At 42.2% G+C, this 20,348-nt stretch overlaps 2 non-coding genes and 1 pseudogene across 2 annotated transcripts; all 3 read right to left on the bottom strand.

Annotated features, from left to right (window-relative positions):
* Positions 1-6,738: 6,738 nt before the first annotated feature.
* Positions 6,739-9,505, bottom strand: LOC138914713 (large subunit ribosomal RNA; annotated as a pseudogene).
* Positions 9,506-9,903: 398 nt separating this feature from the next.
* On the bottom strand, positions 9,904-10,082 carry LOC138914717 (5.8S ribosomal RNA). Its single transcript, XR_011420529.1, has one exon. It is a non-coding gene; the product is annotated as a 5.8S ribosomal RNA (ribosomal RNA).
* Positions 10,083-10,703: 621 nt separating this feature from the next.
* LOC138914718 (small subunit ribosomal RNA) lies at positions 10,704-12,698 on the bottom strand. The gene has a single exon (XR_011420530.1). It is a non-coding gene; the product is annotated as a small subunit ribosomal RNA (ribosomal RNA).
* Positions 12,699-20,348: the final 7,650 nt, after the last annotated feature.

Genomic DNA, 20,348 nt, shown 5'->3' with positions numbered 1-20,348 from the left:
CAACACCTTGCCTGTTACAAAAGTCGTTTACAATTGATTCTAGGCTTTGTCATTGTATTAAATAATGCTTTTATATGTAACTAGCGCGGCATCAGGTGATCGAAGATCCTCCCAATTTACTATGTTACAAATTACATTGGCATCACATCCATTGTCGTTTATAAAGTAAATTATAAACTTTAAATGGTTTAGAAGCCATACAATGCAAATTGCCCCTTATTTATCATTGCAGTCCAGCACGGATACGACCTTAGAGGCGTTCAGGCATAATCCAACGGACGTAGCGTCATTCCACTGTTCGCTCGAACAAGTATTGTGCCATTGGTCCGTACCTGCGGTTCCTCTCGTACTACGCAGGAATGCTGTCGCAACAACGTTTTGTCATTAGTAGGGTAAACTAACCTGTCTCACGACGGTCTAAACCCAGCTCACGTTCCCTTGCATGGGTGAACAATCCAACGCTTGGTGAATTTTGCTTCACAATGATAGGAAGAGCCGACATCGAAGGATCAAAAAGCGACGTCGCTATGAACGCTTGGCCGCCACAAGCCAGTTATCCCTATGGTAACTTTTCTGACACCTCTTGTTAAAAACTCTTTAAACCAAAAGGATCGATAGGCCGAGCTTTTGCTGTCCTGTGTGTACTGAACACCGAGATCAAGTCAGCATTTGCCCTTTTGCTCTATGTGTGGTTTCTGTCCGCACTGAGCTGGCCTTGGGACACCTCCGTTATTATTTGAGAGATGTACCGCCCAGTCAAACTCCCTACCTGGCAATGTCCTTGAATTGGATCATACCTGAGTAATTGGAGTTATACCAAATTTTCAAATCAAAATACATAAATGCACCGTTTTATTAAAGAATTTGTTTGCGATTATATAACAAACTCGTGATACTTTGATCAAGAAGCTTGCATCAAAACCCAATACCATAAGATATAATAAATATATCCGTATAATGGCTAGGAAATGATACACGTTCCATTTAATCAAGTAAGTAAGGAAACAATAAGAGTAGTGGTATTTCATTGACGATACCAAACCGAAGTCTAATATCTCCCACTTATTCTACACCTCTTATGTCTCCTTACACTGCCAGATTAGAGTCAAGCTCAAAAGGGTCTTCTTTCCCCGCTAATTATTCCAAGCCCGTTCCCTTGGCTGTGGTTTCGCTAGATAGTAGATAGGGACAGGTGTCTATCGGATCCCTCCGAAGCTTATTTAACGTGGCGTGTTCCACACTGAAGGGATTACAACCACGGCACTCTTATACACCCACAAGTGAGTGTATAGTGCAATGTGTCTAGGTTAAGCGCCAGACCAACGCCCCGGACTAGAAGCTATAGCTATGTACATAGCAACCACCCCGGTAGCAATTCGAATGCTTACTTGTCGGGCAAGCATTCCCCCTTGCTGAGGAGCGGATCTATCTAAATCCCTACTGATCTTTGGGTCACAGCACCCGAGTTGTATGACGCAACTCCACGTCGAACCCGAAGGCTCTACCCGCATATGGGTATCAACCACAGCCACCACGATACTCCCACATGGGGGCCAACCTCAATGAGCAGCCTTGGACAGCTGCTCAACCCGTGGTACCGAAATTACAGGCTCGGTAGGCCTCACCCCTGAAGCTCCGACAAGCTCGGATAGGGCACCCATGTCATATTAGTCGCCTCCTACGACAAGCTATGACAAGCTGTGGTAGAATTCTTCGCCGCTAGCCACACAGCAGGAGTTGATTGGGCTAAGCCCAGCGCCTGTGGTTCATCCATCCGCTGCATCCGTCCTACGCCTTGAAAAGGCAGCATCCGCGAAGACTCTAGGAGACGCATCCGTTCTGGGGTCTCTACTACTCCCGCGACGATCCATCTTCCTTGGTCCTGGACAATTCCGAGAGCATCGAGGTCACGCAATTCATTGTACAGCCGGCATTCACATAATACGTGAAGCCAGCTCTCGTCAACCTCCCCACATGAGCATGCGGTCGTGGTGCTGAGAGTCCTGCCGTGCAAGAATGCGTTTAGCGACCCGTGTCCTGTCAGTAAGAATCCGGCTTTTAGAGTAAAGACAAAGTCTTTCCTCTTGTAGACAAACGCTGCCTCTGGGAAGAATTCGCGAGTCACATGCCCGTGATCCGCGCTATCCCATCTGAGCTGCCACTCATTTAGCAGACGCTCGTCTAGCAGAGCCATCTTGTCCTTCCAGTTCATCCCGGTCATATCCAGTCCATGCAGCCAGTCGTTGGTATCCAGGGGGATTTCCTTCCGTAGTTTGAACTTCAAAGCAGACCGATGAGCGTCCAGATCCATTGGAGGAGCACCAGCAAGCACCTGCAGTGCCACCGTGGACACTGTGCGGCATACCGGTAGGCATCCCAAAAGGATGGTCCTCTGGCACGAGGTGAGGAGTTTTAGGGATTTACCCCTACTCACCGCCTTGTACCAGACCGAGGCACCAAAGAGTGCACATGGCATCATGAGTCCCCTATATATGGTCCTCTTTGCGCGGGAACTGAGTCCCCAATCGACTCGAAGCACCCGTGCTAGCCCTGCGACGACTCCAGTCAGCCGATCTCGAAGTGCCGAGATATGCGGAGAAAACTCAACCGCTCGCCGACTAAGATGCCAAGGTACCGGCATTTGATCGACATACGGTAGGCTTGCTCCAGCAAAACGCACCGTCGGTCTCCTTTGTTTCGAAAGCTTCCCTTTCAGCAACATGATTGCCGTCTTGCTGGTGGACACACTCACTCCAACTTCAGATCCCCAGGCTCCCACGATGCTCATCAACTGCTCGCCTTTTCGCTCCAGATCGGCACGGGAATTCCCGTCGACGAAAAGTAGCAAGTCATCTGCATACGCGCTCACAGCACAATGTGGCTCTAAGCGCTGAAGCAGCACATCCATCAGAAGGTTCCAAATGAATGGACCACTAATGGACCCTTGCGGGCAGCCCCGTGTAACCGAGACTGTGGCTGCTTCATACCTGCTGATGATGCTTGCCCTTCGGCCGGAGAAGTAGCTTTTCCACAAGCTTATCTCACGACAGCCGACGTCGACAAGCCGATTGAGTACTGCGCTCCACTCCACATTGTCAATGCTCCCTTGAAATCGACAAAGATTCCAAGGACGTATCGCGACGTGGTGTTGGCGACTGTGGTTGAGGCATGCCTCCAGGCATCCTCCACGCAGCGTCCAGGCCGAAATCCAAACTGCCATCTGCATCCATCCGGTAGCACCTCCTTGAGTCGATTCACCATGAGTCCTTCGAGCACCTTTCCGAACACTGGCAAAAGGCATATGCCACGATAGGACGAAGGATCGCTCCTGTCCTTGTCGGGCCCCTTTACCAGCGGTATCACTCTCGGGTGTTTCCACTCGTCAGGGAAGTATCCTTCCGAGAGGCATCGAGAGTACAGCGACGTCAGGTGCTCCGGAATGGCACGCCATACCTCCTTGACGATGCCACCCGTGATGCCATCCATACCCGGAGATCTCCGACTTTTCAGCCTGGAGACGCAGGTCGCCACCTCGAAGGATTCGAGAATTGGCGGTGCACCAGGGTGTACGTCCACGCGTGCAGTCGACTCCGCAACTGGAAAAAAGTTGCGAAGAAGCACGTTTGCGCAGTCGAGCCAATTTACGACAAGCGCGCCGTTCGACCGAAGACATCCGAGATCGGTTGTCTTCTTCCGGCCTCGGCATATTCGGTAGACATGCCCCCATGGATCATCTTTGTGCCGTCCCACGAAGTCCCGCCAGTTTTGCTCCTTTGTCGTCAGGATAAGCTTCTTGTACTGGGCTGAAGCAAGCCTCAGACCAGCAGCAAGTTGCCCAGCGTCATCGGTGCCACTCCGACGAGCTTCCTGCAGCCTCCGCCTCAGTCTCCGGACCTCTTGGCGTTTGGTACTTAGTTCAGGATTCCACCATATTACTTTTCTCCTTTCTGCAGGTATCCTGCGCCCCATCACTCTGTCGCACACGTCCTGTACGGTAGAGCGGAGGGCAGACACTCGTTCATCCAACGGCGATTCCTCAATTCTTCACCGAATCTTCGCCAACTTACATTGGAGAGTCTCCATTGCGGTACCGGAGCTAGGCTCTCAACGGCCCTATTGGGATCTGGGGTAACCTCAACAGTGATAATGTTGTGGTCACTGAGATCCCAGAAGTCTACTCTCCACTCGAACATAGCCCATGCTCGCGCTGCTTCGTTGGCAAGGTCACGTCGATATCGCTACTGGAGCGAATATTATCAAACGTGAACACCTGGCTGGCTGTGTTGAGCACACAGGCACCGCTTGCGATGATCCACTCGGTCAAGTGCTGTCCCCGTTCGCGGCGCAGACTATCTCCAGAGTTGGGTGGAGATTTACTGAACCACATGGGGGACACGGCGTTAGCATCTATTCCGAGGATTGTCGGTGTCGTGCTGGCTAACAGCAGGACCGAATCCAGGTAGTCGGTGTAGGGCTCCAGAGCAGCTCTATGCCGGCAGTATGCGGAGGCCAGAAAGATAGTGCCGTATCTTCCCGTGACACTCACGCACACTCCGTACTCCGTCGTCAGGCTCTCGATGGGCATGCAGATGGCGCTTGCATCATCCACTATGATGGCGGCTTTCCTCCTTCTGTCGGCGAAGATCCTCATCCCTCCAGGGAGTCCAGTGATCCTTTGGGCTGCGTCCACGTAGGGCTCCTGGACTAGTGCGAACAGGTGGCCAGCATCTCTCACCCGCTTGGCAAGCTCGATGAAAGCGCAGCGGCCTCTACCACAATTCGCTTGGATGAAACTAAACATATTTGTCTAGCTTGCACCCTCGCTAGCAGTGCGCCATAGATCGGGCAACCACCCGAGAGCATGAAGTGCCCTGAGGGTAGCCCCTTATGGCGGCAGTTTCGGCAGTCCACCGGGTTCCTGCACTGCGCCGCGACGTGGTCGTCCTGTCCGCACTGGCGGCAGACCTGATTTTTGTTCCGGCAGTCGACCAGTTTGTGGTCGAAACCTAGGCATCTATGACATGCGTAGGTGCGCACCTGTGAACGGCATCTGTACGAGAACCACTTCACGTACACTCTGCCTTCCAAAACGGCCAGCGCCTGGTCGTTTACCTCCAGCGTCACATTAATTGTGGCGCCGTTTTCGGCTGACCAGGGCTTTGTGGCCAGGACTACCGCCTTCTGGAAGTCCTTCATGGACCATCCCTCGAAGTTCTTCTCCTTCAGCTCCATCATGAACTCCTCGTGCCCGATAGTGGTGTCCACGTCCTGGACGATCACCCGGGGCTTCGCGGCGGTGTTCTGCGACACCTTGAGGCCAACTTCGGCGAACTTGGCGGATGCGACGACCTTTGTCATCTCCGCCTGAGATGGCGTGCGAATAATCGCGCCGCCCCTCTTGAGTTCTCGCACCTCGTGCACCCTAACGCCCAGGGCGGGCGCAACCTCTTTGCGGATTTTGTCCGCAATCTGTCGTCCCGAAAGTGCCGGGTCGTCACAAGCAACGACCGCGGACCACGTTTCGCGAATGGCGCTTCGTGGTGCGGCTACAGGGGCAGCAGGTTGCGCCGCGAGGTGCGCGCCTCGTGCAGCGGTGGCTGCGTAGGAGGCAACCGAAGCGACCGGTGTCAGTGCTGGCTGTCTCCTGGCACGATCTTCCAACTCCAAATTGCACCATCATGGCAGCGATGACCTCCTCATACCGATTTATCGTCTCCTGGATTTCCCCTGCCAACCGCGGGGTGGTCGCCGAGGAAACGAGTGCCTTCGAGTGAGCTATGCGGATATCCGCTAGCACTCCCGCGATGGCACCGCTACCCTTCATCACCCTCTCCGTTATGGAGAGCACGGGTGCTGGGGCAACAAACGTTGCAGCGTTGTCAGCGGCAGCTGCAGGGACATTTGCGGCTGGCTTCACGGCGGTGACTCCATATGCGGCAGCATTCCCGGCGGCATTTTCGGCGGCACTCTCGGCGACATTTCCAGTGGTATTTCCGGCGGCGTTCGCTACTGCGATCGCAGCGGCTTTCGCAGCAGCCTTCGCGGTGGCCTTCATTGCGGCGAGTTTAGCGACGATGGACTGAGACTCGTCGTCAGCTACCGGTGCAGCTGGGTGCGTCGGCATCTCAAGGGACGATGGTGCGTCCTCTTCCTCGAATGGCTCCGGCGTGTCCTGCGCACCACCCACGGCGACCACCTTCGCACGCGATGCCTCCCTCGGCGTCGCCTTGTGCCCCTTGCCACGCTTGCGTCCTCTTCCACCGCGGGTTGAGCTACACGCGCGACTGCTGCCACTCTCGCTTCCGACTCGGCAAGCTTCATTTTGGTGATAGATGATGCCATCTATCGGCCAAACCCTAACTAAAAATTTAGTTAAGTTGGGACTTACACCCGTTTCTCTTTTCGCTGATCCGGTAGCCCGATCAGCTGATTTGCTGATGCTCCGATGCTTGAACCACTTAGCGAAGACACACACTATTAGCCGAGTTCCACACCCAACAGCTGTTACCAGGCGGTCTGTGCCTAAATAAGGCAAACGCCTCTCTCGAAGAGAGCGTCTCTCTCACCACGCACGTGGTGCGATGGAAAATTCCCGAATGGAAAAACGCGAATTTCCCACTGTCCGCACACTTTTTCACTCAGAAAACACGCACAACGTATTTGCACACGCGAAATACAAATTTCGACACTATTTGCAGCACCGTGGCTAGCGTATTACCGCAGATATTCGATTTCCTCGCGGAGCGTACGAAAAACACGTCTACTCCCGTGAGCAATCCAAAATCGACTGTGAGTAGATAGGGACAGTAGGAATCTCGTTAATCCATTCATGCGCGTCACTAATTAGATGACGAGGCATTTGGCTACCTTAAGAGAGTCATAGTTACTCCCGCCGTTGACCCGCGCTTACTTGAATTTCTTCACTTTGACATTCAGAGCACTGGGCAGAAATCACATTGTGTCAACACCCGCTAGGGCCATCACAATGCTTTGTTTTAATTAGACAGTCGGATTCCCCAAGTCCGTGCCAGTTCTGAATTGATTGTTAATTGATAATCGTTATAATTAATAAGAACTAATTGGTTTGACCCAATTAGTATTCTTAAAAATTTTAGCAAGAAAGTTCCACAATTGGCTACGTAACTAACTATCCGGGGAACAAGTAACTAACATAAATGCTAGAAACTCTATTTACCCAGAACGAGCACATAAACCATGTTATTGTTTCCCAATCAAGCCCGACTATCTCAATCTTCAGAGCCAATCCTTATCCCGAAGTTACGGATCTAATTTGCCGACTTCCCTTACCTACATTATTCTATCGACTAGAGACTCTTCACCTTGGAGACCAGCTGCGGATATTGGTACGGCCTGTTGAGAAGTTTGCGTGTCCCCACCATAAATTTTCAAGGTCCGAGGAGAAAATATCGACACAACAGTATATGTCATGCTCTTCTAGCCCATCTACCATATCTCTCTGCGAAAGACTTCCATGGTAGTACGGCTATAAAACAGAAAAGAAAACTCTTCCGATATCTCTCGACGGCTTCTTTATGGTCGTTCCTGTTGCCAGGATGAGCACGAGGCCCATATTTAATAACAAACGGATACTCAACAGGTTACGGAATTGGAACCGTATTCCCTTTCGTTCAAAATTATTCAAGTATATTATATTAGCTTGATTTGTATATATTGCGTTTTTGGTTTTACTTGAAAATTTTCGGCTTTCGCCTTGAACTTAGGACCGACTAACTCGTGATCAACCACTGTTCACACGAAACCCTTCTCCACTTCAGTCCTCCAAGGTCTCATTCGATTATTTGCTACTACCACCAAGATCTGTACCAATGGCAGCTCCATGCAGGCTTACGCCAAACACTTCTACGCATACCATTGTACCTTCCTACTCACTAAAGTTTCAAAATTTATATCACAAGTAATATAAATCATCTACTTTAGCGGTAATGTATAGGTATACAACTTAAGCGCCATCCATTTTAAGGGCTAGTTGCTTCGGCAGGTGAGTTGTTACACACTCCTTAGCGGATTTCGACTTCCATGATCACCGTCCTGCTGTTTTAAGCAACCAACGCCTTTCATGGTATCTGCATGAGTTGTTAATTTGGGCACCGTAACATTACGTTTGGTTCATCCCACAGCGCCAGTTCTGCTTACCAAAAGTGGCCCACTGGGCACATTATATCATAACCTTAAACTTCATATCAAGAAAGTTAAGGTTCTTACCCATTTAAAGTTTGAGAATAGGTTAAGATCGTTTCGACCCTAAGGCCTCTAATCATTCGCTTTACCAGATAAGATTATTTTATATAATATTAAAATGCACCAGCTATCCTGAGGGAAACTTCGGAAGGAACCAGCTACTAGATGGTTCGATTGGTCTTTCGCCCCTATACTCAATTCTGACAATCGATTTGCACGTCAGAACTGTTTCGGTCTTCCATCAGGGTTTCCCCTGACTTCAACCTGATCAAGTATAGTTCACCATCTTTCGGGTCACAGCATATATGCTCAAGGTACGTTCCAGTTAGAGGCATAAATAATATAAATATCATTATACATAACTATATAGAACGCCCCGGGATTGTGTTAATTAGCTATAAATAGTTAAAAAACTAATCCCATTATTAGTCAAGTTAATTACGCTATTAGGTTTATATCCCAATAACTTGCACATATGTTAGACTCCTTGGTCCGTGTTTCAAGACGGGTCCCGAAGGTATCCTGAATCTTTCGCATTGTTAATCCTACAAGTGCATATAATAAACACAAAAATCAATGATAATCATGCCATTATATAATTCCGAAAAATTAACGCACTGTATTCATATAAATCTATCAGCACTTTATCAAATTAATAACATTTATTCTGTGTTAAAATGCAAGCAATTTAATTTGAATAAACTATAAGTTATATTTTATGATAAATTTGGTATGCTAATAGATTACAATGTCCTTATATGGAAAAAATGCACACTATTATCATAATATTGTTTAAATATTACAATTTTAATGATGAATTTTCCATAACGGATATTCAGGTTCATCGGGCTTAACCTCTAAGCAGTTTCACGTACTGTTTAACTCTCTATTCAGAGTTCTTTTCAACTTTCCCTCACGGTACTTGTTTACTATCGGTCTCATGGTTATATTTAGTTTTAGATGGAGTTTACCACCCACTTAGTGCTGCACTATCAAGCAACACGACTCTTTGGAAACATCATCTAGTAATCATTAACGTTATACGGGCCTGGCACCCTCTATGGGTAAATGGCCTCATTTAAGAAGGACTTAAATCGTTAATTTCTCATACTAGAATATTGACGCTCCATACACTGCATCTCACATTTGCCATATAGACAAAGTGACTTAGTGCTGAACTGATTTCTTTTCGCTCGCCGCTACTAAGAAAATCCTTGTTAGTTTCTTTTCCTCCCCTAATTAATATGCTTAAATTCAGGGGGTAGTCCCATATGAGTTGAGGTTGTATATAACTTTTATTTGCAATTAATTCTTTATATATAATGATAAAACATTTTATTAAATTCGTTTAAAGCTGACGTATATATATATTAATGGCATTTATTTGTAACGAATTAACGAAGAATAATAATATTGTCAACGTTTTTCATATTTCAAATCATTAATAAGAGACAATTCTAGATAATATTTTATGCTAGACATTTCTCAGTATTATTTGATTGAAAAAGAAAATATTCCTCTTCGTTTTTCTCAAAGTTTAATTACTATTGTGAGATAATGTTTTTCATATATTTGTTAATATTATGAATAAAATAATTAAATTATTACTATCCAATAATATACCATATGCTTATAAAATTTTATTATAAAATTTGTATAAACAACTTAATTAGCATAGTCTTACAACCCTCAACCATATGTAGTCCAAGCAGCACTATAAAATTAATTAAAGTACATAACAGCATGGACTGCGATATGCGTTCAAAATGTCGATGTTCATGTGTCCTGCAGTTCACACGATGACGCACAGTTTGCTGCGTTCTTCATCGACCCATGAGCCGAGTGATCCACCGCTTAGAGTTTTATAATATTGGTTTTAAATTTGGTCAAATATGTTTTTATTGAAAGAAATTAAAAATACACCATTTTACTGGCATATATCAATTCCTTCAATAAATGTATTTATATACCTAAAATAAATGCTGCGAAATGTCTTAGTTTTATATAAACAATATATATCAAAGTATTATTTGTAATGGCATTTGTTTGTTAATATATATTGATAATTTTATATAAAACATTAACCTGAAACCAGGTACAACATTGTATATTTTAGGTTGTTGCATTATCCAATGTATGATCATCATCAAATTAGTTGGCCAATACATCTCGCAACGCGTGTATATTATGGTCCATATACACACAAAAGTTTATAATAAATATATAAAATATATTTTATTATATTAATAATTCGATTTGCTTGTTCGAATTTTATGTTTGTTTCTATTTAATTTACTTGTAATAATATTATATTATTACAATATTTCGATTTGCTTGTTCGAAATTTATTTGATCTTTTACTTTTAAGATCATATTTTTGGTATAATTATTATTATAATTATTATGTATATATATATATATTGGTAATTTGTATTAAATTTGTATTAACAAATTTTTTTATTAACGGTAAGGATATTATACAATAATGATCCTTCCGCAGGTTCACCTACGGAAACCTTGTTACGACTTTTACTTCCTCTAAATAATCAAGTTCGGTCAACTTTTGCGAAACAACCGTAACACACAAGGCGTCACAGTGATCACGTCCGGAGACCTCACTAAATAATTCAATCGGTAGTAGCGACGGGCGGTGTGTACAAAGGGCAGGGACGTAATCAATGCGAGTTAATGACTCACACTTACTGGGAATTCCAAGTTCATGTGAACAGTTTCAGTTCACAATCCCAAGCATGAAAGTGGTTCAGCGGTTTACCCGGACCTCTCGGTCTAGGAAATACACGTTGATACTTTCATTGTAGCGCGCGTGCAGCCCAGGACATCTAAGGGCATCACAGACCTGTTATTGCTCAATCTCATTATTGCTAGACGCAATTTGTCCATTTAAGAAGCTAGTGTCCTTATAATGGGACAAACCAACAGGTACGGCTCCACTTATATAAACACATTCAAACACAATAAACATTTTACTGCCACCATGAATGAAGGCTATATAAGCTTCAACACCATAATCCTGAAGATATCTATTTAATATATTTGAGTCTCGTTCGTTATCGGAATTAACCAGACAAATCACTCCACGAACTAAGAACGGCCATGCACCACCACCCATAGATTCGAGAAAGAGCTATCAATCTGTCTTACACACTTATGTTCGGACCTGGTAAGTTTTCCCGTGTTGAGTCAAATTAAGCCGCAGGCTCCACTCCTGGTGGTGCCCTTCCGTCAATTCCTTTAAGTTTCAGCTTTGCAACCATACTTCCCCCGGAGCCCAAAAGCTTTGGTTTCCCGGGAAGCGACTGAGAGAGCCATAAAAGTAGCTACACCCAATTGCTAGCTGGCATCGTTTATGGTTAGAACTAGGGCGGTATCTGATCGCCTTCGAACCTCTAACTTTCGTTCTTGATTAATGAAAACATCTTTGGCAAATGCTTTCGCTTAAGTTAGTCTTACGACGGTCCAAGAATTTCACCTCTCGCGTCGTAATACTAATGCCCCCAAACTGCTTCTATTAATCATTACCTCTTGATCTGAAAACCAATGAAAGCAGAACAGAGGTCTTATTTCATTATCCCATGCACAGAATATTCAGGCATTTGAAGCCTGCTTTAAGCACTCTAATTTGTTCAAAGTAATTGTACCGGCCCACAATAACACTCGTTTAAGAGCACTAATGCAGGTTTTTAAATAGGAGGAACATATGAAAAAATACAAGTATTTAAACACATATAAGAACTCCACCGGTAATACGCTTACATACATAAAGGTATAGTACTAACCACAATTGTAAGTTGTACTACCCGTATGAAGCACAAGTTCAACTACGAACGTTTTAACCGCAACAACTTTAATATACGCTATTGGAGCTGGAATTACCGCGGCTGCTGGCACCAGACTTGCCCTCCAATTGGTCCTTGTTAAAGGATTTAAAGTGTACTCATTCCAATTACAGGGCCTCGGATATGAGTCCTGTATTGTTATTTTTCGTCACTACCTCCCCGAGCTGGGAGTGGGTAATTTACGCGCCTGCTGCCTTCCTTAGATGTGGTAGCCGTTTCTCAGGCTCCCTCTCCGGAATCGAACCCTGATTCCCCGTTACCCGTTGCAACCATGGTAGTCCTAGATACTACCATCAAAAGTTGATAGGGCAGACATTTGAAAGATCTGTCGTCGGTACAAGACCATACGATCTGCATGTTATCTAGAGTTCAACCAATATAACGATCTTGCGATCGCTTGGTTTTAGCCTAATAAAAGCACATGTCCCATAAGGTTCATGTTTTAATTGCATGTATTAGCTCTAGAATTACCACAGTTATCCAAGTAACTGTTAACGATCTAAGGAACCATAACTGATATAATGAGCCTTTTGCGGTTTCACTTTTAATTCGTGTGTACTTAGACATGCATGGCTTAATCTTTGAGACAAGCATATAACTACTGGCAGGATCAACCAGAATAATGTTTTCGTTCATATTTCATTCATATTTTTTGAATAGAAATTAGTAATATAAATATAATAGATTTTATTTCCATATTATATTGTTCGGTTTTTCTTAAATATTGATTTTAATTCAATATTTTTTTTTTGCTTTGTGAAATAATTCTATTTTAATTCGAATACGGCCATTTTTATATGGCATTCGTATACGTTCTTTAATTTTTACTTGTTTCGCCACTAATATAACAAGTTTATAATTGATGTTAAAGAAAAAGTACAACTTTTTTATAACACAATTTTCAATATATATTGTTCTTTCTATAAGTTTTTATTATATTATATATACATATTTCATTCTAAAATATCATTTTTGTTCAACATACATAATTATTGTATCCACACATGTACAATTTTTGTTTAACCAATATAAATATTGAGTTAAATCATTTGCATTTTGATGATAAATTTAAAATTTATCTTTTCCATATAACTCTCTGGTAATATATGATATAAAACCGAGCGCATATGAAATTATTTTGATCACTAATATTGCAATTATATTTTATTATAATGCTTTTTGTAAACACATTGTACCGGCAAGCGATACTCTGTGCCCAAACGACAGGGGATATAATAATTTAATATAAATTATCATATATACCTGCCACCAAAGATTAACGATAAAAGTCGGAAACAATTTGTTATTCTATATATAATAGAAACTTGACCTCTGTTTCACCTTATTATCATGGGTTTATAATATTAACCGCGTAGCCAAGTCTTAATTTCATTTAAGAAACAAATTTATACGGATAATATTTTGATTTTAATATATGTTGTTCTATTGATAACAAAAGTATATATTATAATATATTTTGTTCAATAGTAGATGGACTACTTACTGTACCATCCTTATTTTTTATTATTATTGATATACATTATATTGACAACAGCATATGATATTCATATGGTTTGTTCAATAATTAATTGGTGGACAACCACTGACCATCCTATAGTAGTTTTTGGCCACGACGTCTAAATATCGAAATTATTTAATTCCGTTTGCAACCCATATGATAGATATTAACTATCTATAATAATAATGTGTACGCATAAAATATTATATGTATATATATAGACCAACAGACAAGCACTTCACCCTATAGTAGTTTTTGGCCACGACGTCTATATATCGGGCATATTTAATTCTCTTTGCCACCCAACCAAAGATATTCACTTTTTTATATAAAGTATTATTTGATCATATTAATATAACCAATTATTTCTGCCATATTCATATAATTTCTTTATGAATTATTTTTTGGTCATATCCATATAATCTATATGCCGTATCCATATAATGAATACGGCATATCCATACAACTAGCCATATTTGTATGTCAATGTATATTTTATTATACATTTTTTTTCTTTATACATATAATATGGTATTTCCATATCGCTATAATTGAATTATATGTATAAGATATCATTTATATATAGCATTGCCAAAATAATATGATAAACATAAATTTTGAACAATACGGCCGGTCGGCGAGCACTGCCTCCCTATATATGTTTTTGGCCACGACGTCTAAATATTGGGTATTTTTCGTACTGCGGCCCCGGTGTATGTAAATTGGGCATATTTCGTACTGATGCCAACATATCTATATGACTCATTATTTTCTTCCATATCAATATAACTTCTTTTATTTCCATATTCAAGTAATTACTTTATTTGCCATATCAATATAAAATATTTTTTGGTCATATTTATATAATCTATATGCCGTATCCATATAATGAATACGGCATATCCATACAACTAGCCATATTTGTATGTCAATGTATATTTTATTATACATTTTTTTTCTTTATACATATAATATGGTATTTCCATATCGCTATAATTGAATTATATGTATAAGATATCATTTATATATAGCATTGCCAAAATAATATGATAAACATAAATTTTGAACAATACGGCCGGTCGGCGAGCACTGCCTCCCTATATATGTTTTTGGCCACGACGTCTAAATATTGGGTATTTATCGTACTGCGGCTCCGGTGTATGTAAATTGGGCATATTTCGTACTGATGCCACCATATCCATATAACTTATTTTTTGTTCTATATCTATATAATTAATTTTTTTTCCATACCTATAACTATTAAACTAATTTTTTTCCATATCCATACTTGAACTTATTATTTTTCCCATATCCATATAACTCGTTTTTTCCATATCCACACTAGAATTTAGTATTTATCCCATATCCATATAAATCATTATTTACCATATCAATATAAATAATATTTTTCCATATTCATACTAGAACTTATTATTTCTTTAATATTCATATAACTCAATATTTTTTCATATCCATACTAGAACTTATTCTTTTTCCCATATCCATACTAGAACTTATAAATTTTCCCATATTCATATAACTAATTTTTTTCATATCCATACTAGAACATTATATTTTTGCCATATCTCTACAACTCATTTTATTCCATATCCATACCAGAACTTATTATTTCTTTAATATCCATATAACTTAATATTTTTCCATATCCATACCAGAACTTTTTATTTTTCCCATATCCATAGAACTAATTTTTTTCATATCCATACTAGAACCTAATTTTCTTCCTATATCCATATAACTTATTATTTACTATTACAATATAATTAATTTTTTCCATATCCATACTAGAGCTTATTATCTCTTCAATATCCATAAAACTCAATATTTTTTCATATCCATACTAGAACTGATTATTTTTCCCATATCCATACTAGAACTCAGTATTCTTCCCATATCCATACTACAACTTAGTATTTTTCCCATATGCATATAACTCATTATTTAGCATATCAATATAACTAATTTTTTTCCATATCCATACTAGAACTTATTATTTCTTTAATATCCATATAACTCAATATTTTTTTATATCCATACTAGAACTTATTATTTTTCCCATATCCATACTAGAACTTATAAATTTTCCCATATTCATATAACTAATTTTTTTCATATCCATACTAGAACATTAAATTTTTTGCCATATCTATATAACTCATTTTATTCCATATCCATACTAGAACTTATTATTTCTTTAATATCCATATAACTCAATATTTTTTCATATCCATACTAGAACTTATCATTTTTCCCATATTCATATAACTCATTTTTCCATATCCATACTAGAACTCTGTATTCTTTTCCATATCCATATAACTCATTTTTTTTTCATATCCATACTAGAACTTATTATTTTTCCCATATCCACATAACTCATTTTTTTCATATCCATACTAGAACTTGTTATTTTTCCCATATCCATATAACTCATTTTTTTCATATCCATACTAGAACTTAATATTATTTTCATATCCATATAACTCATGTTTGGACTTGGAATATTTTTATACACGTCACTAATAGGATGACGATTCAATCATCTATTTTAAGAGGAACATTGACTTGCATATGTCTCTTACTTGCATGTTCGGACTTAGAATATTTTTATACACGTCACTAATAGGATGACGATTCAGTTGGCTACCTTAAGAGGTACATATACTTGCATATGTCTCTTACTTGTATGTTCGGACTTAGAATATTTTTATACACGTCACTAATAGGATGACGATTCAGTTGGCTACCTTAAGAGGTACATATACTTGCATATGTCTCTTACTTGTATGTTCGGACTTAGAATATTTTTATACACGTCACTAATAGGATGACGATTCAGTTGGCTACCTTAAGAGGTACATATACTTGCATATGTCTCTTATTTGCATGTTCGGACTTAGAATATTTTTATACGCGTCACTAATAGGATGACGATTCAGTTGGCTACCTTAAGAGGTACATATACTTGCATATGTCTCTTATTTGCATGTTCGGACTTAGAATATTTGTATACGCGTCACTAATAGGATGACGATTCAGTTGGCTACCTTAAGAGGTACATATACTTGCATATGTCTCTTACTTGTATGTTCGGACTTAGAATATTTGTATACACGTCACTAATAGGATGACGATTCAGTTGGCTACCTTAAGAAGTACATATACTTGCATATGTCTCTTATTTGCATGTTCGGACTTAGAATATTTTTATACGCGTCACTAATAGGATGACGATACATATGGCTACCATTGTTAAATATATTTAAATAAAATGTATTTAAATATAATTATTATTTTATATATATATATTTTATATATATATATATTCTGACTTAAAAAAGCCAAACAAAATAAACACAATTAAATTTATGTTTATTATCGAATCATCAAGCAAAGGATAAGCTTCAGTGGATCGCAGTATGGCAGCTGCTCAACCACTTACAACACCTTGCCTGTTACAAAAGTCGTTTACAATTGATTCTAGGCTTTGTCATTGTATTAAATAATGCTTTTATATGTAACTAGCGCGGCATCAGGTGATCGAAGATCCTCCCAATTTACTATGTTACAAATTACATTGGCATCACATCCATTGTCGTTTATAAAGTAAATTATAAACTTTAAATGGTTTAGAAGCCATACAATGCAAATTGCCCCTTATTTATCATTGCAGTCCAGCACGGATACGACCTTAGAGGCGTTCAGGCATAATCCAACGGACGTAGCGTCATACCACTGTTCGCTCGAACAAGTATTGTGCCATTGGTCCGTACCTGCGGTTCCTCTCGTACTACGCAGGAATGCTGTCGCAACAACGTTTTGTCATTAGTAGGGTAAAACTAACCTGTCTCACGACGGTCTAAACCCAGCTCACGTTCCCTTGCATGGGTGAACAATCCAACGCTTGGTGAATTTTGCTTCACAATGATAGGAAGAGCCGACATCGAAGGATCAAAAAGCGACGTCGCTATGAACGCTTGGCCGCCACAAGCCAGTTATCCCTATGGTAACTTTTCTGACACCTCTTGTTAAAAACTCTTTAAACCAAAAGGATCGATAGGCCGAGCTTTTGCTGTCCCTGTGTGTACTGAACACCGAGATCAAGTCAGCATTTGCCCTTTTGCTCTATGTGTGGTTTCTGTCCGCACTGAGCTGGCCTTGGGACACCTCCGTTATTATTTGAGAGATGTACCGCCCCAGTCAAACTCCCTACCTGGCAATGTCCTTGAATTGGATCATACCTGAGTAATTGGAGTTATACCAAATTTTCAAATCAAAAATACATAAATGCACCGTTTTATTAAAGAATTTGTTTGCGATTATATAACAAACTCGTGATACTTTGATCAAGAAGCTTGCATCAAAACCCAATACCATAAGATATAATAAATATATCCGTATAATGGCTAGGAAATGATACACGTTCCATTTAATCAAGTAAGTAAGGAAACAATAAGAGTAGTGGTATTTCATTGACGATACCAAACCGAAGTCTAATATCTCCCACTTATTCTACACCTCTTATGTCTCCTTACACTGCCAGATTAGAGTCAAGCTCAAAAGGGTCTTCTTTCCCCGCTAATTATTCCAAGCCCGTTCCCTTGGCTGTGGTTTCGCTAGATAGTAGATAGGGACAGTGTGTGTGAATCGGATCCCTCCGCTCTTATTTAACGTGGCATGTTCCACACTGAAGGGATTACAACCACGGCACTCTTATACACCCACAAGTGAGTGTATAGTGCAATGTGTCTAGGTTAAGCGCCAGACCAACGCCCCGGACTAGAAGCTATAGCTATGTACATAGCAACCACCCCGGTAGCAATTCGAATGCTTACTTGTCGGGCAAGCATTCCCCCTTGCTGAGGAGCGGGATCTATCTAAATCCCTACTGATCTTTGGGTCACAGCACCCGAGTTGTATGACGCAACTCCACGTCGAACCCGAAGGCTCTACCCGCATATGGGTGTCAACCACAGCCACCACGATACTCCCACATGGGGGCCGACCTCAATGAGCAGCCTTGGACAGCTGCTCAACCCGTGGTACCGAAATTACAGGATCGGTAGGCCTCACCCCTTAAGCTCCGACAAGCTCGGATAGGGCACCCATGTCATATTAGTCGCCTCCTACGACAAGCTATGACAAGCTGTGGTAGTATTCTTCGCCGCTAGCCACACAGCAGAGTAAATGGACTAAAAGTCCCTTCTCCTGCGGAACGCCTCATCAGCAAACACATTGAGTCGTCGAGTCCTGTCCTCATCCTCCAGAATCCTTCCAAACGTTCGGTTTTCGCCATTTCGCTGCACTCCAAGTCCATCGAGGTCGCGCAAATCTGCATAGAGGGGGCAGTCACACAAGACGTGCTGCCAATCCTCAAATGGATCGCCACATGAGCATGCGGCAGAGTCCGAGAGCGTTCTGCTATACAGAAATGCGTTCAACGATCCGTGTCCTGTGATTAAAAATCCGGTGCGCATCGGGAATCCAAAGTGTGGATTCCGAAATGCAAAAGTCACATCTGAAATGAACTTGTAGGTCACCCGTCCGGATGCATCTACGTCATCCCATCTGTCTTGCCATCTGTGCAGTAGGCACTGCTCCATACGCACCATCTTCTCTTCCCAGCTTAGACCAGTGAGGTCTTCACTATACAGCAGATCGTAATCCTCCAACGGGTATCCACGCTTAAGCTTGTATTTAACTGCCATTTGCATAGCAGCCAAATCAAACGGGGGAACGCCAGCAAGAACCTGCAGTGCCACAGTGGACACTGTTCGGCATACCGGAAGGCATCCAAGAAGGATAAGCCTCTGGCAGGCAATGAGGTGCTCTCTGGCCACTTCTTGCCGCGTCGTAGTGACATACCATACCGAGGCACCAAACAGTGCACAGGGCACCATGAGTCCGGCATAAATGGTCCGCCTGGCTCGAGGACTGAGGCCCCAGTCTGCTCGAAGCACACGCGCCAATGCTGCAACGACTCCAGCCATACGCTGTCGGAGATTTCTGACGTGCTCGAAGAATTTCAAGCCTTCGCTGACTGTGATGCCAAGGTACCGGCAGCTGCTAACATACGGTAAGTTTGCTCCAGCAAATTTTACCGCAGGTGTGCGTCGAAGCACTCCATTCGGGCCACGAGCGAGTAGCTTTCTTGGTTCCTTTAGCAGCATAATAACCGTCTTGCTGGTGGAAACGGCAACGCCGACTTCCATCCCCCACGTTTCAACGATGGACATTAGTTGCGCTCCTTTTGTCTCCAGCGCGAGCCGGGAGTTTCCCTCGACGAGAAGCAGCAGATCATCCGCGTACGCACTCAGTGTGCAGTACGACTCAAGGCGTCGTAGCAGTACATCCATCAGCAGGTCCCAAATAAATGGGCCGCTGATTGACCCCTGCGGACAACCTCTAGTTACCGGGACATTAACGGTCTCGTAACTGCTTCGGATTTCTGCGCTCCTGCCGGAGAAGAAGCTCTGCCACAAGCTCATCTCTCGGCATCCCAACTCGGCCAATCGGCGCAGTGCAGCACTCCACTCCACGTTGTCGAAGGCTCCCTTGAAGTCCACGAAAATGCCGAGCACGTATCTCGCCGGGCTGGCGTGAACACTGCTCTTCACGTGCATCCAAGCATCCTCCACACAACGTCCTTGACGAAAACCGAACTGCCATCTGCAGCCTTCCGGAAGAACTTCTCTCACACGATCAACCATTATGGCCTCTAGCACCTTACC

Source organism: Drosophila takahashii, unplaced genomic scaffold (assembly GCF_030179915.1).
Source record: "Drosophila takahashii strain IR98-3 E-12201 unplaced genomic scaffold, DtakHiC1v2 scaffold_83, whole genome shotgun sequence".
Taxonomy (NCBI): Eukaryota; Metazoa; Arthropoda; class Insecta; order Diptera; family Drosophilidae; genus Drosophila; species Drosophila takahashii.
Note: the sequence above shows the minus strand (reverse complement) of the source record. Positions and strands in the feature narration are given on the sequence as shown.